General features: G+C 41.6%; 1 protein-coding gene across 1 annotated transcript in view; it reads left to right on the top strand.

Moving 5' to 3' along the window:
- The window catches only part of LOC126568223 (arginine/serine-rich protein PNISR), a 157,053-nt gene that overhangs the window by 102,916 nt on the left and 28,558 nt on the right, over positions 1-25,579 (top strand). The window lies entirely within an intron of this gene.

Genomic DNA, 25,579 nt, shown 5'->3' with positions numbered 1-25,579 from the left:
CGGGATTTATTAAGCACTACTTCCTGGATGTTTTCGTTGTTGTTTCGTGCGCATAGAAAATGAAAATGAGCTGCTGAGTTTGCATAGTGGAGACAAGCCGAAACACGCACTGTCTGTATTTGTTTTCTCTCACTCTCTCTCTCTCTCTCTCTCTCTCTCTCTCTCTCTCTCTCTCTCTCTCTATCTCGCTCCCGTTCGCTATTTCTAAAGTGAAGTTTCACGTAAAGTTAAAGCCCGTGGAGAACTTCCGTTTTGTGAAACTTTACCCATACACCTCTAAAGATGGGGCTTTGATGCTGCAAAACGATGCTGCTTCATCCGAAGAAGCTTACGAGACTGAATTAATACCAAAGTTTCAATGTTATTGGCAAGCAGGAGAGATTTGCTTCATTTTATAGTTTATCTTCGATAGTGACTGTTGACTTAGCAACAACTTTTGTTTTATTTTATTATTATAAATTCCAATCCAGTAACGTTCACAACGCCTTATAGAATGAAATTTCAAGCAAGAAATATTTCCCAGCAATTGCTGCCCAGGATCTGTCGAAGTTCTCCACGGTCGATACAAGTTACACGGCGCTGTACCGCGGTCCGCATCGTCTAACCGTACCACCCGTCCCGTGGAGGGCTTTCGACTTTCGCTGATTTTGTAGTTTGTTATTTGTTGTCTTGTCGTGACGTCCGTCTATAGGTCACGACGGTCATAATATGGCTTACCACACAGTTCACTACGGGAGAACGGCCCGGATGGGATTAGAACCCCGGACCGGCCGTATGAAGACCGGCGCCGTTGTCGCATCACCACCGTTCACCATATGGAGGAGATAGAGGAAATTCAAGAAAGTAGAGAACAGCAGAAGAGCAATATCGTCAGACGAAGCCATCAAACATCTGTAATGGACAAATGTACAAAGATGATTTGTAAAGTGGAGAGGCTTGCCGCTAACATGCATCAGCTGATTGAATGGATTTAAAAACTGCGTGTCACGTTCGAGCCTTCACCGAGTGTTGAATGCTGCCTGTAGGTCCTGTTCCGAAGACTCTCCCGCACACCCCTAATCTGCCAAGAATAGCTGCCTACAGGAGACTTTATCCGTGGAATATCCTGACTTGAAAGTCAGTTAACTATCCCGAGATGGTACTAGAGGTTTCAGCAACACATCAAATGAACACCGATACGTCCGGTATTCGTCTCGCCAATTTTTAATCCTTTGCGAAAACTAAGGATTATCCTTTTCGGAGTACTTGGGACACGTTATGGCGATGCCGGACGATGCCGGAGGAAGGTGCTCGTCACCGATCAGGAAGAGTCGTACCTTTCGGAGATTGGAATCAGCCGTGGATGGAGTAATAAAGACCTGTTTTACAGGATACAGACTGAGATGTTTGACCAACATCTTTTCTCTTCTGGAGTAAAACGTTAGCAATGCTGCTGAGGATTCAGGATTCATCCTTTAGAAAAAGTTTTTGGCCAACGTTCTATCCGGAGATCATCCGTGATACAGTTATCAGTTGTGCATCTTCTGTATTTTCTGTGACGAATCTAGGAATCTGGATGCCCACGTTGATCATCCCCAAAGTTTACAAATCACACTCAACTTCAAGTTCTTCAAGATCTCGTAGTCTGATAGTGACTGTTCGGCATTATCCTGTCCACTGTCACTTTTTTTAGACAGATTCCTTTGAAGTAGCACACTTTCACGTCTAATTAAACTTGATGGCAGGCCTCTAATTAAATAAACTTCGCGACTGTGCTTTCTTATCAGATATCTCTATTTACTTTCCTACGCAGATCTACTAACTTGTGTTGTCAGATTCGCTCTTTGCTGGCCAAAACAAGCTAATATTTATGATCCTATCGCGCACTACATAGCATTAAGTTCCCCGAAAAACAACTCCATTATCTCGTCCGGTCTAATAGGCTCGACTTTCTCAAATACTAATGTCAACAAACATTTCTTCCGTGCATAATTTCTCATTTATTCTTGGTTTTCGAGCGTCTGAACGTTAATTAAGTACATTTTTAATAACAACAAAAACAAGTCACCATCCCAGCAAACAAACGACCGTTGGCAATTCTGCACAGCGCGCTGCTCTAAAGCGCTTCCTAAAACGTCTCATCAAATGCGCTTTCCCTACACGACGCGAGCACAATGCTATCGTGCGCTCTTGGCAGAAACTCCTTTTATTGCAGGCTCATCCCAACCGAACCGATCTATTGCAGTGTGCAGCGTGACTGTGGTTCCGGGTCGTTTTTCATCAGTTCCCCAACGACCAGCGGGAAAACATACAATTCTTCCGTTGCTTCTTGCCGGTGAGCCACGCCGTACCCGCCTATTCGAAACAAAACTCGACAGCGAGCTATTGAAACCCGGTTCGGCAAGTGGAAAAATTTAATGAGCACCCGGACTTTTTGCACCACCGACACGTGGAACCGTCGTTCGTCCACACGGTACGTCGGATGTACCACACATACACACATACACATGCACACAAAACGGAAAGTCAAGGAATAGCAAACTTCAAACAAACTTTCCAAACCGCACAAACGCACGTTTGCAGCGTACGAGTAAAAGTGTGTTGCGGTACCCGAACTGACAGTGGGAAGAATGATAAAAATGTGTTTATGCTCCTTCGGCTGATTCACCATCCAGTTTCATAAGGAGCGGAAAAAAACGATACACCATCGACTACCGATGCTTCAAATATATTTACACAATATTAATGCTTCTATCCGAATCGAAACAAGAAATCGAATGACACGCCATCACACGGTATCCTTACTCAGTACATTTTTGTTGTTGTTGTTTTGTCGTACTCAATTTTCCCGTTCGCACCTTACCCGTGTGGAAAATTCCCCAGTTTGGTCCACACGAACGTATCACGCATACTGTTCTGCAATTTGTTTCCGTTTCCCTTGTGTGATGGTGGTGCCTGCTAGCTACGGCCAAACAAAAGGACCTCCTTTTCATTCAATCCAACCTCAGCACACACTTACGGACACACACACATAGTCTTGCACTTCTCTAACATTTTAACTCAACAAGCTTCCTCTATACGCACAGTGGGTATATGCGTGGAAAAAAAATCGTTCTTAATCGCACTTCATTTATTTTAAGATATTTATCACCCGGACAATGAATAATAGAAAATATTATTCAAAAAAGTACATCCGGTTGAAGTCGATAAGAAATTACTAAAAAAAATTGCAATTTAAGTATAGTTTGAGCATTAAAAGAGCAACCACTAAACTACCGCATGATTCCGCTAGAGGGCATCGTAGGAGAATGAGCGCCTTGAGTAAAAAACGATCGCGATTCGTTCGCTGTGTGATGTGATAAACAGGCAGGCATATCAACCGACGAGCTGCAATCGTACACGTTGACGCACGGAAGTTGCGCAGACACAACGCTAATCATGTTTAAAATCTCTGAAATCTGGTTACGAACGCGAAGAAGCAGTAACGAACGATAGCGTTGTGGTGCAGCGAACGGAAGACGACCCTCGAGACGGCAACTGACGTATGAATTATTGGAGAAGCAATAGTAAGACGAAGATAAAATTCCTGTTCTCCGAAGGCACTCGGAAGCAGAGTATCAGTTGACGGTGGCGATTTTTAGGTGGTAGAGGACTACTGCCGCCTTGGCACGATCGTAACTTCGGTCAACAACGGTCTTTACACTAATCCGCAGTGAGGAATGAGAATTCAACTACATGGTATCGGTAAGTCTATGAAGTCATTAGATGATCGTGAAAAGAATTAACATAATAAAATTTTTGCAAAAAAAAAAAATTTATATTCCTATTTTTCTACCCAACGATGCCCACCGTGAAACGCTACCCGGTTAGCAGAACCCGGAAGCGCACAGCTCGGCTTACAATTAACTCACTTCCAAACCCCCTCAGACAACAAGTCACATGCAAACGTCACGCAAACCATGTCCCGTCCAAGCACAATCCATCCTTCCCAGGGCCAGTTCACAGTCCTTCCGAAAGAATCGAAAATGCGTCCCTAGCACCAGGTCCCAGGTAGGGTTTTCCAAGTGGGGATGGGAGTGCTCAAACACAAACACGCTTTTCAAAAACCACTTGTTCCTGAACTCACCTCCTCCCCATCCCTGTCGCCGTCCCCAGCCACCCTTTTCCGCTTCTATAGCACTATGGCAACCGTCAGCATAATTGTGCAAATTTGTGTACATTTATTTCGAATAAAAACTCAAATATTTAACATTGCCCTGGCTGCCGAAACCGTTTTACATCCCATCGAAAGAGTCGAAGCACCATAGAAGGGGGAAGGGAAATGAAGTGGGGGGGGGGGGGGAATGGTTGCAGAACCAAGAGACTGGTTGCCTTTTTTAGTGCAGTCTCTCAACAAGCCCCCCCCCCCCCCCCCCCCTACACGCTCGTGTTTCCTTTTTTGTGTTTGACTATGTACATACACACAAACTGTGCACTCCTTTGTGCGGGGAAATGATTGTGAAAAGCATTTTTTGTGTGTACGAAATCGAATGAGACTTTTTTTAAAAACTTTTTTTCTATTTTCTTTCTCTTTTTTTTTGTTTTGTTTTGCTTGGTTTGAGGAAAACGACAACGGCCGGGCCCATCCCTTCATTAGATTGGCAAACTTCACCGATCATCGATTGGCACCCGTGTGGGAGAAGCGTGAAAAGAGAAAGAGGAGTGCGGTGCAGTGGAGCGGGGGAGGGGGAGGAGGGGGGGGAGAGATGAAGTGAATATTTCTCCCCCAGCGGAACGCAGATAATAGGCAACCGTAGTACACCAGCGTAGTTCAGCCGTACGACAAGAGGCACACTTTCAAAAATTCGCACATACACTGCGCGTTGCATACAACCAGGCGTAACATGAACTCGGTGTACGTTTTTGATTTCCCTTTTTATTATTTCGCGTTCCCAAACCCCATCGCCAGCTCAAGGACGGATGGGCACGCTTTTGAATAACGTACCGCCTCCAGTGCGCTGACACACCCAAACACACGCGCCGACCAGGTGCGGAAACCAGAATGGAGACTGAATCGCTTCAAACACACTTCAAAACCCTGGCTGACTTCAAATATTTGCTCTACCTTCATACATACAAAAATGTTCGCTCGTGCAGAGTCGTTCCCTGTTTGCAGCTTCGCCCAGTGTGGCAGAGTGTTCCATTGGAGAAAATGAATTTTTGAATACGTAAAACTTTCACCTTGATGCGGGCTGAGAGTGGATTAAATGCTGGTTAGGATAATTTTGTAAGGGGTTAGGGGTTATATTACTTGTGATTAAAAAAATATATTTTTAATGTTTGCGAACACGTTGATCGCTGGAATAGGCTTGCAGCCCGGCAATCCGCAAGACAAATCTTTTTTTTTATATTATATTTTTTTATATTTGTTTTATTTATTTATTTATTTATTTATTTTAGTATGACGGCTACACGCCGCTTTTGTTTATTTTTATTTGTTTATTTTTTTACAACTAAGCGGATAGCAGTCATTTTCAAAAATAAAAGTAAAACATTTTATTTCAGATTAAAAATTTTGAAAACCCTTTTTTTAGACTAGAGTAATGATTCATTCTAAAACGTTATTTTCCGTTTACTTTACTAGAGGATTATAAATAATTGTAGTAAATTTTCCACGCTAACATGCCTGTAGATGTCTTTGGTTTTGACAGATACCACTGGCACCTGACACCACTAGATCCATGTACTTAGCTCCATACTTCTAAGCTTGTTGAAGTTGGCCCTGGCCCAAGAGAGGACCTTCCGAGACACACAGGTGGCGCTCTTCTCGGATACTTTCCACTAATCCCGATCTAGGCGTACTCGGATGGCATCAACATAATTCGATTGAGGGTCTCGTGTGTAGCTTAAACTTGCCCAAGGATCGACCAAGTGACTCAAAATCTGAGTGTGTGTGTGGATCTGTGATTAAACGAGGAGTCACGCACAAACTCTGACCCGTACTCAAACCTGATATCGGACCCGGACATCGACATCGCATCCTTGATCCGATTTCTCTGTCGTACACGCAACACACACTTCTAATGATTGAAACAAATCTTTCAAAAGCGCCACCATTTATGCAATTCGCGATACATCAAAATCGTTTTAAACAATTATTATCCCTGTTTTGGCAAAAAGTCCCCTTTTTTGCCTTGCCGCAAGCGTAATGGGCTTGAGCAGCAGCTGCGTGGTGAATATTTTGAAGTAAGCACGCGCATCATCTTTCCTCCTTTCTTTTCGCGCCTTTTGCTTGCCAAACTCGAAACATTTCATCGCAACCGGCTTTTCTTCACACATACAGGCACCTTTTTATGTTTTGGGTGTTGTGCAAAAAGAGGCAACCTGCATATGTAGAGCATTCTAGATGCTGCTTTAAAGAACTCACCCGGACAAAGAACGACCAATGAGGGCGGGGGGTGGGGGTGGACCACCAAGAAGACAAGAAATAAAATACAAAAAAAAAACCTTCCGCAGCCAACAAGGCCACCATTTGTACGTTACGGATGGAAGTTGCACGTTAATTGGAGCACTTGCCATGAATGCAACTTGCCAGCGCTGCAGCGGGAAAAGTGTGATGGGGAAAGAGCAAACTTTTCTGCTAAGCCTCACTCGTTCTCGCCTTAGGATAGTCGAGTGGCCCGGTCCCGGAGTGTTCATTTAGCATAATTTTTTGAAAAGTAGCATCCTCACCATCCTGGTGCCTCTTCCTGGTGCCGAAAAACCACCCAGCTAAGAGTTTCTTTTAAGCAAAATCCGTAGAAGAGCTTCCCACGCAGGGATGAGTTTCAAACATGAACGACATTTTCGCCGATCCGTCCACCGGCACCTCCAATCGGTTTCGGGCTTTCCGCGCTTTCCGGAAGTGAAGCGAAAACTTCCTTAGAGTGCATTTGAATTTCAAACGCAAAGTTGCTATTTGATTTCGAAGCTGCTCTGTTCGTACTGTACCACCTTCTCACTCTCGCTCACTCTCTCTTTTCTCTCTCTCTCTCTCTCTCTCGCTCTTTCTCTCCCTGTTTCTCTCACTCCTATTTGCAGATTGTTTCCCTGCTTTATCGCAACCCAGTTTTCTTCCTTTTGTCAAAGCCAACGTCTTGCCTCTCCATTTTTTACCCCTTAATTCCCAACACCAAAAAAAAAATACGCCTAGTCTGGTGTGATGGCCTTAACGCCTTCGTTAGACACTTTAGCTAGAACGCACACTTCCACCGTTCCAGCCAGGAAACCCATCCACTTACCAGTCAGGCTTCGTTAGGCGGAAGCATCACTTCACTCACGCAAAAGTATGGGAATGGAAGTGAATTTGGGCCATCAATAGCAAAATTGTGACACAAACACACACACCCACACACCCCCATTATGGTGTGAAAGATCGAAAAAATTGAACGAACGTGCCATTACTTTTTTTTTTTTGTTATTCAACAGAAGCACACAAAAGTGGCCAAACCTTGGTGCCTTGGTTTGCCAAATGTTTGCCAGAACTTTGATCGTACCCAGCATGTCAACGGGCCTCGAGAGAAGAAAAGTAAGCAATTCCGATGAAAGCTCTACGTTTCTTCATTCTTAACAGTAATCATAAGCGATGAATAATTTCGTTGCATCTTGATGGTTCTAATTTATGACGAAAAATTAATATTTGGCACCATAACAGACCACTGTGCGTATTATGCTGATGCTGGCATTTTCTATTGAATTGCTATAAACATTTTGGCAGAGCGTGTGACCAAACCGCACGAGAAGAAGGTGTGATTTTAAAATCACCTGAACCGAAATTACCCGAGATCTTCAAAGGAAAATATTTTTCAATCCAATACATTGATCCCCTTTCAACCGAAAACTTTTAGAAACCTCGAATTCTATACCGTGGCTTTCACTCGTTATAAGATTTAAGTTGAATCAAAAATTTAGAAAGTTAAATTTTAAATCAACACAAATATACAATAATAATACAATAATAATACACAATATAATAATACAATAATAATAATATAATATAATAATACAAACAAACAGCTAAAAATATAATACTTTTTTCCAAAAGCAATTAAACGACAAGTAGGTACGGCCAATGCGCTTACATTTATATTTTTTGTTTACAAAACCTTCCTTTGGAGTACTATAAAGCCAGATTTGTAAAGATAAATCCCTAAAATAATAGTTTTGTGAAGGTGATTTTGTCAATAGGGATTTCAGCGTTTATTTTATTTGTTCAGTTTCATGTGTATAAAATTACCACAGATTGGCTCACATTTCTTCAGGTGCTTCATCAAATTTCTTTGCAAGCTTCGCAATTGGAAATGTAAACTATTTTGCAATTGTGGACAGTTTGTCTAAAATTGTGGCCAAAAAAAGGAATTTATTTTTTGCTCACGTTACATATACCAGCAACAAAACCGTTTATACTAGCATTATGACCACCCAATTATGTAAGAAAAATTTTGCTATTTTTATTTTGTAGAGCCGTCAAAGAAAAAAAATAAAATAAATAAAAAGTAAAAATAAATAAATATCTTTTAAATTTTTTTTTGAGATGCTTGCGAGATCTCCAAGCAAGTACTCTAAAAGCAGGAAAAGATTTCGGTTATCATCATCATGCCTCTCTCTTCATCCGTAAACTCCCGTAAAAAGGCATATAACCGGAATACTAATATAAAACAGATAGGAGAAAAAACTGTACTGTAACTGGTATTATTCATAACAGTATCGTAAACTAGTTAATAATCCATTTACAAATGCTTGCGCTTGCAACTTTGTTCACAAATGTTGGCACTTTACGTTTATGCTGCATGGGTTTGCGCTTCCAGTTCGCGCTTGAACCAACCCGAACAGTGGGTTTTGCTGCTAGGGATCTGTCCAGCTGTCAAACGTCAACGACACCCTCACCTGACAATGGTGAGGGTTGAAGTCTATATAAAGAGCTTAGAGCGATTAACCATTTCCTTTTTATTTCGAAGTTTACAACGGTTCAGACGTAGAAAAATGTATCAAACTGATTACGGAACGATAGTGTTGTGTGCCCGCTATACAGAGGTAATGATCATTGTTAATCGTGCTTTTTTTTGTTTGTTGCGAAGTTCGTCTACAAAAATATTTGGTTTTTCAGAAGGTGCGCGAGCCGTGGCTCACGCCAATGAACATCGAGTACTATAAAAAATTACCTATCGTCGGAAACGTTTGGAGCACGGAACACTTCTGGTACGATGAGGTAAGTTCTTGTAAAGTCGCTGCTTCGCCCTATGGTCAGCTAATATGTTTGATCCACCTCTTTTCATCCAGATACCGGGCATGGCGATTAGTCCCGGTGATCGGATTATTCGATTTGGCTACGTTCTGCTAACATCTGTGCTACAAACTGTTGCTGATCAGAGCTCCCGCATTCAGGACTTACAATACGCCAATAGCATGGTGCTGAAGAGACGTTACACAGGGGAAATATATGAGGTCGAACTTATCGACTATGTAGAGGAAACACCTAAACCATACGTCGAGGTGGAGTTCAAACTGCGCAAATTCCGCAAGCCTAAATGTACCGAAGAAGCTTTGCCCTTTTTTTTCTATAAATAAAGCCGAGTGCTTACAGCCATGCTGATTTGTTAGATTCGAAGATTTTGTTGTTTATTTTATTTTATTATTCTGGAAGGAAGGAAAATGAACAGATCTTGTTAAAAAGAATGAGAACGGCGCGCCTGTCCGTACGGTGGAAGTTGTCTTCCGGTGTGAAAGATTGTTCCGCGTGTAAGTGGACTCCGGCCGTTTCGTATTGCACTGTTCCAGCGCTAGCGCTATGCCTTCTCCAACGATACACGCTATCGAAATGATTTAGAACATCACGATGACAATAAAATGCTTTGCAAAAAGTTTTATGTTTCTTCACTTGGGCGGGTTTTAGTGCGAGCGTGCGTGCGTGCTTAGGGCGTCGATCGATTCTTCTTGGCGCCTACCGGCAGGCCATCCGTGTCATCAGTGTCTCATTAGCACGTACTACCGAGCGGCGAAGGGTGGTTCTAAAGATGCAGACACAAGAACGATCCATCAAAGCGAAGGCCTAACAAGATCATATTGGCAAAGAAAGTGCGCGTGATTCTGGAAGCTGCGTGATCTTTCGCTGCTGACCACGCCGGATGTCTTCGGTTTGGCGCGCTTTCGTGTGCGCGCTTGTGCTCGGGTCGCTGGATGTGTGTTGCTGGTAGCAATATGTCAACTTTGTTTACACAAAGGCGGCAATGATTGGAAGCAAAACCAAAGGAAGCGTAAGCGGATGGAAAAGATTTTATTGCTTTCTTCTTATAGTCTGTAATTTCAGCAGTTAATGGATTTGTCTTTCGTTTTTTTACTTCTAAGCGAATTTTTACTTCTAAGTGAATGTTCCATATATATTCTGGATGCCAACGGAGATGATAGCTACAAACCGGACAAAGCCCAAACGCCAACTGATCGGCTGTGCTAGATATATTCAAGGATAAACATTGGTCTTCTATACAAGCACAAGAGTGTTGTACATGGGCCTCGGTTCAGAATATCTATTCCAGCCCCACCTCCCGCCCATCCCTTCCCGCGATATCCATTCCTTCCAGGGCCTCCTAACATATTGATCCGCCCTTGGGTTGTGCTGGGGTTTTCCTCCGCTATGAACAGTCGATGATTCAAATAGACACAGCTAAGGTACTGTTGCGATCACCGGTGACTATAGATCACATACCCGTGGCTATTAAATACAGCGTCTCACGGCAAGCATCAGTCATGCGAAACAATATGTGCAAAGGTGATGATGTGATGAAGGATGTAGCGAAGCTATGGAATAGTTGACTAAAGAAGATGCAGGATACATTCGTCGGATTGCCAGATAGGGATTCCTAATCTGTTCCTTATTCTAACCTAATGAGGCCAACCTAAGGGCCAATACTCTCGTATTTTGTTAAGCTTGTTAAAATCTGGGAGTGAAGAGGTACATCCCCCAAACCAGTTGCTAAAAAAAACCAACCCATCGCCGACAAAGTCAAAATAATTAGACTGATTCATCTAGCTCTGCTTGTTTGACCTACGGCGCGTACAAACTGGTGTGCTAGGAGGCTCATAAATTATTTTCCCTACTTTGTTTTTTGTTCTTAGTCCTACTTGCAGCTTACAATCTTTGCCCCAGAAGCTACTCGTACTACAGAAAGAGTAAAAGAACAGCAAAGCTCCATCCATTTACGATTGTTTCCACGATTGGTGCACGAAAAAAAAAATTGGACGTGGTAAATAAATCTTTTATTAGCTAGACCGCACGACTGGCGACTATGTTACCCTGCTAGCAGTACATTTGTTTTGCCATCACTCAGCTATCCTCGCTAGTGGCTGAACTATCTTCGCTAGATAACGAACAATTTTTCCGTATTTTCTATGCTTCTCGAGTAAGAAGTGAGTGTGATTGAATGGTTTCATTAGCTTACATTGCTATATGTAATTTTCCTTTAGGCAGTTTTAGTCATTTTTCGGCTAAAACACTTCCTAAACTACCTAACACGTACTTCAACGCTCACAGTTAATGTAATCGTGTCAATTGCCAACGATATTATACAACAGCAACCATGTCGCTTCGCATAGCTTAATAGCATTGATTCTACATTCATTAGATAAATCGCTTTCTCATCCTTCCGTTATCTACACGCTCGTCTCGAAACATGCCACAGCAAAGAATGCATGCAGCATGTACAGATAACTATCATCCACCGTTCCACCCGAACCCTGCAATGTCAGGAATTTCTTTACCAGTACTGCGGTGCGCTCTCCGCACATGAATGACGGAATTTTATCGTGATTTATGCCCCTTCCGAAATTAGCATTCGATAAAACTAGCTGTAAGTACGGTTCATTGTCTTGTGCAATGCGTTATGCTTCTCCCTTTTCGGCACTTTCCCTTTCTGTTGTTTTCCTAATCGTGCTTATCTTTCTTGTGTGATGTAATGTACCATCACTACCGCGACGAAATGTCTGTATATCCCTTCCCGATACCAGTTTACTTCCTCTTTTTGCTGCTACGAATGTGGTTCGTTTTGGTTCTCGAAACGAATGGTTTTCTCGGTGGACCCCGTTTGCCGGAAGGTCGGAAGACAGTTAAATTTTTGCCGACCGATGCACTTTTTTATTGACACTTTCCCGTACTAGGTTGTACTGATGGTCTGTTTGGTGAAAGGCCTTCTTAGGAATGAGAACAGCAATTACAGTTTCATGTGTTGTGGTAAATTTTATGGATGTAGCGCATACGATGTGACATTTTTTAATCAAGCTATTTCATTTATACGTTCAGTTCGGGTTGTGTGGAAGTCTCGGAAGAAGCAATGTATAATGAAATCTGTTGGTATAATGAAAGGCTTGGTCTTTCCCGATATTACATTACCGTCCTGGTGCTGCTAATGTATCGGCGATCAATGAAGCGAAGAGATGCTTTGGCTGAACCACTTGCAACCATTTTTGGAAAGATATTTCAAATGTACCCTAAAACGTAGAGGCTACAAAGGCTACAGAGCCAAAAATTTCCAACTAGCAGCACTGTCAGAAAGGTATACGAATTACGAAAGTAATTGGCTCATCTATGATGTGTCCGGTATCGAATCGGTGGCGCAATCGAATGGGAAAATTGTTTTTTGGTCCCGGATACGTAAATACTTCGGTAGATCATGCAACATCAACAATAGACTCCTGTTAACCGTCGAGATCACCTTTGAATCCTGCTGATCCTATCCCGCATTCTTGCGCATGGTTCGGCAGATCCTTAAACATACAGGCAATGACGTTAGGTTACATTCTATTAACCCATTAATACATGTATTTGTAGTCCTAGAGAAAGATGTAATGTAATAAATTAACAAACATCATACGTTATTCAATCAATAAATCTTCTTACCTTTTCAAGCCAGATATTTCGAGCATGTCACGACATTCTGTGCGTCTTTCTGTAGGTCATGGTCTACGGAAATAATAGGTGTAAAATTGCACAGGTGTGTTGACTAGCACCGATTGAGTTAATCGAGTACGCTTTCCAGTAGCAAACCAGTGCAACTGCACGATCTAGCCGCCAGTTGCACCAGAATGAAATGCACCGACCATGCTGGTTGTCCGATGAGTGCTGCTGGCTGAGAGAATGAGTGCACGATGTCTCACCAGTGTCTGCATTGTGTGAGATATGGTAAGCTGGCCGTTGTCGTGTGAGAAAAGCTCAATCCCGCAAGCGTATAGCTGCAGCGACACATGTAGATTGCGTGCAGGTTGGTTCTGCAAAAGATAGGAAAGCAAATAAAAGTTCTTCACAGGATCCGACAGAGCTGTACAATGCTGGTAAGATGTCATGCCAACACTATCATCAGCAAAAGTACATCCGAGTCAAGCGGAAATGTTCGACCTTTACCAACAGTTATTATGTCCAGCACAGGGTTATGTATTCTCAAGTGTTCTATGGTCTATACCATGCAGGTAACCGTCGAGATAGAGCTTGATTGTTTTCTTCTTTGTGTTGGGCACTACAAGGTCTCGCAGGCTGCAATTTCTGCGTTTCTTTGACTTTTTTTATCCGTACGTGGATAGTCAATTCGACGAGTGAAATCTGCCGCCGCTACCGCCTCTTCGACCATAGTGTGCTATGGTCTATAGCATGCTAAATAGCATCACACCAGTCGACTATTACGAGCAAACCGCGCCAATCAGTGCCGTAACGGGAAGAGTACCGACATGAAATGAATATTCCCAGTGCTAATAATGCAATGTGAAGCCAAATCATAACAACCAACGCCAATGCCCGTGCAGTCATTGGTTAGCAATTCAACTCAAAACAAATAACTTCATACATATCAAACCATAGCAATCGCATAGAACGTACCATCCGGCAAACGATCGCAGTACAATTATAGTGACAATTTTTTTTGCAAGCGCAGCAATCGATCGCACCGCAAGTGGCACATTTGACGCCTACATAGCAATCCATAATTTGGACACATTCGCTAGAAAACATTGATTAGGAAATCAGTGAGGCAACACTATTGTAAGCCAAAGAAATTATTCAATATGGATATAAATATGTGAGAATGGATTAGAGTTGCAACAAGCTAAATCTGCCAATTCCTCAAACCTCCAACTTGCCTGTAAGGGGGAGGTAACGATACAGTTGCTAAATTTACAAACTTACTTAAAGAAACCTTTCCCCTGTGCTGTACTCGACCCCGCCGAGCCCTTCCACGGTCTTTTACACAGCAGCAACGGATTAGATGCTAGGTCATGCCACCTAGCAGGACGTTAATCCAAGCAGAAGACGAAACATTTCGATTGCTAGCATTGGTAGCGCGCACAACATAGGCCTACGTCAAAAGAACCAAGAACTTCTTCCCTTCCGGCATGTCGGTCCGTCAGGTGTAGATGAGGGTCCCATGGAGGAACACAAATCCATATTAGCCCCAAATGTGCAAAGTGCACATGCGAAAGTGTTGAAACCTCGTACAGCTAGTTTGATCGCGAAGGTGGTGCCACCACCACAAGTCGCATTCATACACTCAATCATCAACCATTGCTTCGATTATTCATTTGCGTGTAGATAATACATCTGTAATACCGTTCTAAGTTATTAATTAACGAAATAGAATATTAAACAAAATAAAGTTTCGCTTACCTTATCATAAATGGAAAATTGTGCATCCTATACGGTGTAAACAACGCAATGAACCAAGTGACAACTGATGAAACAAGCCAGGAGCAAGCCGCTGTAAAGTTTAACATAGTAGATTATCAATTAAACCTAGACTTTCCCTACCTGGCCAAAGTTTGGACTTTAATTCGCAAATCTTTGTTGGCTTGAAATTCGTACAGAGTTGATGTTTTGAGAAATTGGTTTTTTAAATGTGTTGACATGGCACCTCAGACGTTATGATAAAGATCGTAAGAGAATGCCGTGCGGTGTGCCAATCAATTAATCTAAAATCGATCACTGATAAGAAAACACCGCACGGCACGAGAGAGACAGGGTTCGCACGAAAGGTCAACTGGCAGGCTTCGGCCGCGGGAAGATCGACGAATTAAATATTCCCAAATAAGGAAGCAAAATATGCGCTCACGATCGGAACGATGGAATTCGGAAGCATAGGATCAAAGAGTTACAAGCAAATGATCAAGCGGCTCGTGAGGACGCGATTCAAATATAAGACTTTCAATTTCCAGTTTCCAGTTCGAAGTTCCAAATTCCAAAAATTCAAAATGTTCTAAGTTCAAACTAGTTTACAGCGAAATAAAGTGCCTGGTAGAAGTATTTGGGAAACTGGGGCTCGATAAAACGTCCGAAGCACTTTGTTGTTGTTGTTTTTTTTTTACAAAGGATGAGCAGGCCGTATTGATTGTCCGAGGCACTTGTTTTTTTTCAGCAAAATGTTGCATTGGAATTTTTTTTTAATTTTCAATATGACGGCTCTATGCCGTATGGTCGCATGTGTTGACGAATTACAAATTACACAAAGCATTTCCTCTTTGGAGTTTGCCTTATACCGGGGATACTCGCTCCTCGAAAATAAAACATTTAAAAAAAATTTTAAATATCCTTAAACCGATACACGAAAATAAAAAAAAACATGTTTACACTTGATCAAACACTGCTTAGCTCTCAATGATTGTCCAAAACATGGATTTTAAACAATTCAATTCAGATTTATATTAATTTTGTGTAATCAAATTCAATAATCAATAATCAACATTCATTATTCAACATTCAATAATCTTCTTCTTGGCTTAACGACCTGTAAAGGTCACGCCAGCCATCGAATGGCTTTTGCTAGACTTGCCGATATCACGTAGTAAGGTTAATCAGTCCTCACTACTGGGGGATGGTCCGGATGGGATGTGAATTCAGGTCCTGTCGTATGAAGACCGGCGCCGTTGTCACCGGAAAGAAAATAACCAAACTCGCCGTACAACACGCCATAAGTATAAAATCTTCCTACTAACAAAAAACAAATATCCTTTCATTTTTTAAAATATTTATTTAAGTATTTATTCATTCATTCTAAATTATTTATTTATTTATTTATTCACACGCATATAAATTATTTTACAAAAACAATCCAAAAGACACCCTCCAAACTGATATTCAAGAAAAAATTCTTCACACAATCCAAAACAAAAAAAAACACAATAGGCTACCAGAAATCCTTACCCTTCCAGATCACAAAAAAGAGTATAAGAATTCAAAGCAAAAAAAGCGACCTCACAAAAATACAAAAAAGGAACAAAACTATCAAAGTGATAGGAAAATACAAACACAATTATCAAAAGGAAACATCCTAGGAAGAGCTTGAGAGCTTTTCAAAGAAACTCTTATAGTTATTTGAATTACATACAACATATATAGAGAATCTAATAAGTGAAACACGCTTCAAAATATCATAGAATCAAAACACAAATATAAAAAGTCCATAAGATACATAAGAAAAAGAGAAACAAACTAAAAAACACCAAAAAATACATACATAAAAAATAATAATAATGACAATAATAATAAGGTCACTCCTACCTAAAAAGAACCTCTACAAGACAGTGGAAAAGCGACATAGAAACCAAGACGTTTCACACAAACACAAAGACATAACGAACCCAAAAAAACAAGAGATATTGACATGCAGTCCTCTCTTTTAACGCAGTACAGTATGCCTCTGAGTATGATCCAACCCAGATCCATAGGATGACATAATCTGAACAGCAACGAAGAAGAACAAGAAGAGTTAATTTCATTTCATTTCGAAGTTTAAAACGGTTCAGATGTAAAATGATGCCTTTTACCGATCACGCAACGATAGTGCTGTATGCTCGCTATCCGAAGGTAATTATTTTAGTTAATCGCGCTTTTTTTGTTTGTTGCGAAGTTCTTCTATAAAACTATTTGTTTTTTTTTTCAGAAGGAAAGCAAGCCGTGGCTCACGCCAACGAACATCGAGTACTATAAAAAATTACCAATCGCCGGAAAGATTTTGAGCTCGGAACACATCGCGTACGGTGAGGTAAGTTCTTGTAAAGTCGCTGCTTCGCCCCATGGTCAGCTAGTTTGATGCACCTCTTGTCTTCCAGATTCCGGACATTCAGATTGAGCCCGGTGATTTGATTCTCCGAGTTGGCGACGTACTGCTAACATCTTTGCTGAAAGCTGCTGCTACGGAGCGCTCCCTCTGGCTGGACATACGCTACGCAAAGAGAATGGTGCTGAAGAAGCGTTGCACAGGGGAAATATATGAGGTCGAACTTACGGACCGTTTGGATGGAACACCTAGACCATACGTCGAGGTGGAGCTCAAGATGCGCACATTCCGCAAGCCTGAATATACCGCAGGAGCATTGTAAACCCCGGGTCTTTGTATTGTATTGTCATTATCTTCCGGTGTGAAAGATTGTCCCACGTGGACTCCGGCCGTTTCGTATTGCACTGTTCCAGCGCTAGCGCTATGCCTTCTCCAACGATACACGCTATCGAAATGATTTAGAACATCACGATGACAATAAAATGCTTTGCAAAAAGTTTTATGTTTCTTCACTTGGGCGGGTTTTAGTGCGAGCGTGCGTGCGTGCTTAGGGCGTCGATCGATTCTTCTTGGCGCCTACTGACAGGCCATCCGTGTCATCAGTGTCTCATTAGCACGTACTACCGAGTGGCGAAGGGTGGTTCTAAAGATGCAGACACAAGAACGATCCATCAAAGCGAAGGCCTAACAAGATCATATTGGCAAAGAAAGTGCGCGTGATTCTAGAAGCTGCGTGATCTTTCGCTGCTGACCACGCCGGATGTCTTCGGTTTGGCATGTACGCGTGTGCGCGCTTGTGCTCGGGTCGCTGGATGTGTGTTGCTGGTAGCAATATGTCAGCTTTGTTTACACAAAGGCGGCAATGATTGGAAGCAAAACCAAAGGAAGCGTAAGCGGATGGAAAAGATTTTATTGCTTTCTTCTTATAGTCTGTAATTTCAGCAGTTAATGCATTTGTCTTTCGTTTTTTTACTTCTAAGTGAATGTTCCATATATATTCTGGATGCCAACGGAGATGATAGCTACAAACCGGACAAAGCCCAAACGCCAACTGATCGGCTGTGCTAGATATATTCAAGGATAAACATTGGTCTTCTATACAAGCACAAGAGTGTTGTACATGGGCCTCGGTTCAGAATATCTATTTCAGCCCCATCTCCCGCCCATAAATCTTTTATTAGCTAGACCGCACGACTGGCGACTATGTTACCCTGCTAGCAGTACATTTGTTTTGCCATCACTCAGCTATCCTCGCTAGTGGCTGAACTATCTTCGCTAGATAAAGAACAATTTTTCCGTATTTTCTATGCTTCTCGAGTAAGAAGTGAATGTGATCGAATGGTTTCATTAGCTTACATTGCTATATGTAATTTTCCTTTAGGCAGTTTTAGTCATTTTTCGTCTAAAACACTTCCTAAACTACCTAACACGTACTTCATCGCTCACAGTTAATGTAGTCGTTTCAATTGCCAACGATATCATAGAACAGCAACCATGTCGCTTCGCATAGCTTACTAGCATTGATTCTACATTCATTAGATAAATCGCTTTCTCATCCTTCCGTTAACTACACGCTCGTCTCGAAACATGCCACAGCAAAGAATGCATGCTAATCTAGAGAAAGATGTATATAATTGTAATAAATTAACAAAAATCATATGTTAATCAATCAATAAATCTTCTTACCTTTTCAAGCCAGATATTTCGAGCATGTCACGACATTCTGTGCGTCTTTCTGTAGGTCATGGTCTACGGAAATAATAGGTGTAAAATTGCACAGGTGTGTTGACTAGCACCGATTGAGTTAATCGAGTACACTTTCCAGTAGCAAACCAGTGCAACTGCACGATCTAGCCGCCAGTTGCACCAGAAGGAAATGCACCGACCATGCTGGTTGTCCGATGAGTGCTGCTGGCTGAGAGAATGAGTGCACGATGTCTCACCAGTGTCTGCATTGTGTGAGATATGGTAAGCTGGCCGTTGTCGTGTGAGAAAAGCTCAATCCCGCAAGCGTATAGCTGCAGCGACACGTGTAGATTGCGTGCAGGTTGGTTCTGCAAAAGATAGGAAAGCAAATAAAAGTTCTTCACAGGATCCGACAGAGCCGTACAATGCTGGTAAGATGTCATGCCAACACTATCATCAGCAAAAGTACAACCGAGTCAAGCGGAAATGTTCGACCTTTACCAACAGTTATTATGTCCAGCACAGGGTTATGTATTCTCAAGTGTTCTATGGTCTATACCATGCAGGTAACTGTCGAGATAGAGCTTGATTGTTTTCTTCTTTGTTTTGGGCACTACAAGGTCTCGCAGGCTGCAATTTCTGCGTTTCTTTGACTTTTTTTATCCGTACGTGGATAGTCAATTCGACGAGTGAAGTCTGCTACCGCCTCTTCGACCATAGTGTGCTATGGTCTATAGCATGCTAAATAGCATCACACCAGTCGACTATTACGAGCAAACCGCGCCAATCAGTGCCGTAACGGGAAGAGTACCGACATGAAATGAATATTCCCAGTGCTAATAATGCAATGTGAAGCCAAATCATAACAACCAACGCCAGTGCCCGTGCAGTCATTGGTTAGCAATTCAACTCAAAACAAATAACTTCATACATATCGAACCATAGCAATCGCATAGAACGTACAATCCGGCAAACGATCGCACTACAATTATAGTGACAAATTTTTTGCAAGCGCAGAAATCGATCGCACCGCAAGTGGCACATTTGACGCCTACGTAGCAATCCATAATTTGAACACATTCGCTAGAAAACATTGATTAGGAAATCAGTGAGGCAACACTATTGCAAGCCAAAGAAATTATTCAATATGGATATAAATATGTGAGAATGGATTAGAGTTGCAACAAGCTAAATCTGCCAATTCCTCAAACCTCCAACTTGCCTGTAAGGGGGAGGTAACGATACAGTTGCAAACTTACTTAAAGAAACCTTTCCCCTGTGCTGTACTCGCCCCCGCCGAGCCCTTCCACGGTCTTTTACACAGCAGCAACGGATTAGATGCTAGGTCATGCCACCTAGCAGGACGTTAATCCAAGCAGAAGACGAAACATTTCGATTGCTAGCATTGGTAGCGCGCACAACATAGGCCTACGTCAAAAGAACCAAGAACTTCTTCCCTTCCGGCATGTCGGTCCGTCAGGTGTAGATGAGGGTCCCATGGAGGAACACAAATCCATATTAGCCCCAAATGTGCAAAGTGCACATGCGAAAGTGTTGAAACCTCGTACAGCTAGTTTGATCGCGAAGGTGGTGCCACCACCACAAGTCGCATTCATACACTCAATCATCAACCATTGCTTCGATTATTCATTTGCGTGTAGATAATACATCTGTAATACCGTTCTAAGTTATTAATTAACGAAATAGAATATTAAACAAAATAAAGTTTCGCTTACCTTATCATAAATGGAAAATTGTGCATCCTATACGGTGTAAACAACGCAATGAACCAAGTGACAACTGATGAAACAAGCTAGGAGCAAGCCGCTGTAAAGTTTAACATAGTAGATTATCAATTAAACCTAGACTTTCCCTACCTGGCCAAAGTTTGGACTTTAATTCGCAAATCTTTGTTGGCTTGAAATTCGTACAGAGTTGATGTTTTGAGAAATTGGTTTTTTAAATGTGTTGACATGGCACCTCAGACGTTATGATAAAGATCGTAAGAGAATGCCGTGCGGTGTGCCAATCAATTAATCTAAAATCGATCACTGATAAGAAAACACCGCACGGCACGAGAGAGACAGGGTTCGCACGAAAGGTCAACTGGCAGGCTTCCACCGTGGGAAGATCGACGAATTAAATATTCCCAAATAAGGAAGCAAAATATGCGCTCACGATCGGAACGATGGAATTCGGAAGCATAGGATCAAAGAGTTACAAGCAAATGATCAAGCGGCTCGTGAGGACGCGATTCAAATATAAGACTTTCAATTTCCAGTTTCCAGTTCGAAGTTCCAAATTCCAAAAATTCAAAATGTTCTAAGTTCAAACTAGTTTACAGCGAAATAAAGTGCCTGGTAGAAGTATTTGGGAAACTGGGGCTCGATAAAACGTCCGAAGCACTTTGTTGTTGTTGTTTTTTTTTTTTACAAAGGATGACCAGGCCCTATTGATTGTCCGAGGCACTTGTTTTTTTCAGTAAAATGTTTCATAGGAATTTTTTTTTAATTTTCAATATGACGGCTCTATGCCGTTTGGTCGCATGTGTTGACGAATTACAAATTACACAAAGCATTTCCTCTTTGGAGTTTGCCTTATCCCGGGCATACTCGCTCCTCGAAAATAAAACATTTAAAAAAGTTTATAAATACCCTTAAACCGATACATAAACATAAAAAAAACATGTTTACACTTGATCAAACACTGCTTAGCTCTCAATGATTGTCCAAAACATGGATTTTAAACAATTCTATTCAAACTTATATTAATTTTGTGTAATCCAACTCAATAATCAATAATCAACATTCATTATTCAACATTCAATAATCTGCTTCTTGGCTTAACGACCTGTAAGGTCATGCCAGCCATCGAATGGCTTTTACTAGACTTGCCGATACCACGTAGTAAGGTTAATCAGTCCTCACTACTGGGGGACGGTCTGGATGGGATTTGAACCCCGGTCCTGTCGTTTGAAGACAGGCACCGCTGCCACACCTGTGCCACCGGGTCGGCCAGCATTCGATAATATTAGATGCGAATGTAGGCTCTGAGATTCAAACCCTCCATAAATAAAAGATTTAAAAAATATATATTGCAGACTAAAAAGGAGATGAACCTCGGCGGATCGTCAATGACGATGAAGTAGAAGCAAAAATTAGGTAGGTGTGTGTGTGTGTGTGTGTGTGTGTGTGTTATACTTTAAAAAATACATAAATTACACATTCACAAAAGCTCGAGCCCACTGCTGATTAATTTCTTTCCGTTTTTCCCTATAGCACAGACGTTCGTGGCGAGTCCAGACCTATTGGCAACATTTGCTTATTAAGGCACCACCCCTCCAGCCAAATTCGTTACAGCTGTCTGTTAGGCAGCCAGATGGGCACGGTACCCAACGGAAGTGATTTACGGACAGGCTGGTATTGTCAAATAATAAAATTGATTGAGTTGGTTGAACCAATGGCTCAGAAAAATAAAATAATGTCTAGGTAGCGGGGTGGTGGTCTTTTACAACTCTTTTTTCGAGTATTAATCCGAAGCCAGGTTCTTTTTTACGCGAATCGAGTCGAGAATCTCGTGGATGGGAGTAAAAGTGGGCCTCCAACGGTTGCGTCCGCAACCTGAGGTCAAAATTCCAGCTAAAAAGTTGAAGTTGAGCAGTGGCATATGGATGGAGTGGCGTGAGGATCCTTCGATTGTCGATCGTTCAGAAGCAGCCAAGACACTATAAACTAACTTTAAGAATTCGGTGAAAATGGTTGGGATCGCCCGAATGACTTGACCTAACGTCTCCAACGTCCGACACATGCCACAACAAATTCGATCCACCGGACTTCATCGGATACAACGTACACACAGCTTTATTCAATGCGAATCTACGAGATATGCAACATCGAACACTGAAACTCTGCATCACGCGTTGTTGCATATAGTATGTATAACACTTTGAGTTTATTTAAGTTAATGGTTTTCTTCTTACACGTCCAATCATCAACCATATCCGTCCATACCACACGTTGCTGGACGTGCTTTTTGAAACAATCTGGATTTGTATATATATTTATAGATGCGAGAAACAACCATGATGGTGTGGTGCATTCTCCGTATTCATATAGTTTTCCAATTTTCACAACGATGTCTGGGTCACGATGTCACAGTATATTGTTCGGGGGATTGTTTTTCTTTTACTATGAGATTCTTCTCCATTTCCATGTGTCTATCATTCGAAGAGATCTCGATCTCTCATTAGGGATGACTATATGTATGTATAATATGAATAGCTGTTGTTCACTTTTTGCCGTGCCGTCGTTTTTATCTTGTGTCTGTATCGATTATTTTGCTAACATGTTTTATCGGGACTAGGTTTTGTTTGGTTGTTGCTGGATAATATTATCTGGTCCGGTACAGTGTACGGTGGTCCAGACCAACCCAGACCCCGTACACTGCAGGAAATACTGAACTGTCATTTGTTTTGTCTAAATGTGGGGAAATACAGCTACTGTTAAGTAGTTTTAACTGTTCTGCAGATCATTTTGCTTCTTGCCACCTCCCTCCCTATGTTTGCACCAATTGCTCGCTTCATGCATCGCCCGTCCCTAAAGATCTTTGAAGCCAGAACCAGACAGATATGAACAAGTTCGAATCATACAAGCAATCAACATGCGTATCAATAGTATTTGCAAACCTCACGCCCATATGCGCTGTGTGTATATATCTACTTTTGCATTCTGTTCTTCATTTTCATATATAACATATCTATGTATATATGTATATTTTGTCGCATCTCGTCACCATTTGCTTTCCTTGTTTCTTCGCTAAGAGTTACTATGTTCGAGCGATATCTTTATTGCGCGATATATTATTAGCGTTGGTTTTTCGCCGTTGTTCGTTTGCCTCTTTTTTACTTTTATATCATTTCTTTATGTGTGTTTTAAATCTCTTTATATGTTTTTTCTTCGATTTTTCTTTTTCGATTTTTCACTGTTTAACCTTCACCGGTTAGCAATAGTATGTCTATATCAATCAACCATGTTTACACGTATATTGGTTTTGCTTTTGCTTCTTGTTTTGTTTGCTTTTCTATGTTTAGTTACTATTTGATGTATGTTTGCTACGTTTGTTTTTTTTTCGTTTTATTTTGCTTTTCTTTTGTTTCAATCAGGGTAAGTGTAATTTTATGAACCATATATTCAATGCATGTCATAATCACTCCAGGTTTTAGCGTTTTTTTTTATTCTGTCCACCAACCGCATGTTCCAACAATGTTACGTGCCCTCTTGGGGGTAAGTGTAAGTGTGTACGTGTGTTTATGTGTCATACATCCTAACATCCCAAATTATAACATAGCCATTCATATCAACAAACAACGACTTAACCGTGGTATATAATTCTTGTTTAAAGTTTGTGTTCTCTTAACAAAAAAAACGTCACTTCACGAATATTCTGATTCTCTGGATCTCTGGAAAGGCGGAGTAAGCATGGGTAAAACAATGCGCAAAGAGTAAAGGAGCGTACAAGTCGGATAAGAGGATAAAATGAAGCTCAAAATCGCACATCAAATCTGCTCGAACTAGTAAGTAAGAAACATACCAGGAATGTGTTGGAATGTGTCTAATGATATGTTACCATACGAACCTAGAATGCACTAAAACTGACACTAGCTGCTGATTGAAACCAGTTCATAGGAATTCGTAAACGCCGCGTCTAACGTCCAGCGTACGCAGTCCGCAACGCAACGGAGTGAAAGGTCCTGACCGTACGCCGTGCAACTACTGGTCCGCAAACCCGTATCGTGTATCAGCAACACATCGCTCCAAATAAACTATCGCCGTAAACGAATGTCAATGAAAACATCAGGAAGGCGATCACGCATCCTAAAAACCTTAAACCATCAGCTGGACCGTGCTCTACCCGTAACTTTGGTCGTGGGTAAGCATTACTGCTAGCGGAAGCGGATAATACTATACTTAGGTAGGCTGAAGTTATATGTATACTGGATATCACCGATTACGCCTGCACTGGAATGTTTTTCGCTACTAAAGAAAGCTGACGGACCGGTGTCCGTATATTTGTATGTACAGTGAGTCGCTCACCAGGGTAGGTGCGTAAGAAGTGCAGATGTACACAGGTAGACACAGCAGATGAAGGGTAGTGGTAGTAGTAGTAGTAGTGGTACCAAACGCCAACCACCAAGTCCTAGCTGGCTGCAGGCGTTCAACCAATTCAAGCTTAAGGGAGCTTGATCTATAATATAGACTAAATCATTGGTAAATATCGCGTTCCACAAAACTTTGTGTGTGGGTGTGGTGTTCACAGTGTCCACGTTAAATAATGTGCGAGCGTATGGATAATCCCTACTATACTGTCTAATTAATATCTTACTCTGCAACGCGCTTTCACAAAGACATCCTCACTAGGTGCGTGTTGGCCTCCTGGCTCTAAAAGCTAAGTGTATTGCTGTTGCTGCTGCTGCTGCTGCTGACTGCACACGATTGGTTCTCGTATTGGCCACTACCATCTGCGCTGTTACTGATTGGTAGTGGTACCGACTCTTGTGAAAACCAAACCACAAAATACATGTCAACTAAACGTGGGTTTGCTCAGTTTAACATGCCGGTTGGTAGATCGGCCCTAGCGAGAAACGGTTACCACTATGTCTCTTTATCCCGTCCTCTCTAACCTATCCAGTTCTCTGTGTCGGTTTTTTTTTATTGTCCAACTAATATAATTCAATAACAGCTATAAGTTTCCTATATTCAATATGTATACGTAATGCATGCATTCTTATGCACATGTGTATGTCTGTCAATACGTAATAAGTAGCTAGAATCCTTACGGGGCATGTATCTGTGTGTGGTTGTGTAAGTATT

Source organism: Anopheles maculipalpis, chromosome X (genome assembly GCF_943734695.1).
Source record: "Anopheles maculipalpis chromosome X, idAnoMacuDA_375_x, whole genome shotgun sequence".
NCBI classification, from domain to species: Eukaryota; Metazoa; Arthropoda; class Insecta; order Diptera; family Culicidae; genus Anopheles; species Anopheles maculipalpis.
This window is presented reverse-complemented; position numbering and strand designations above follow the sequence as displayed.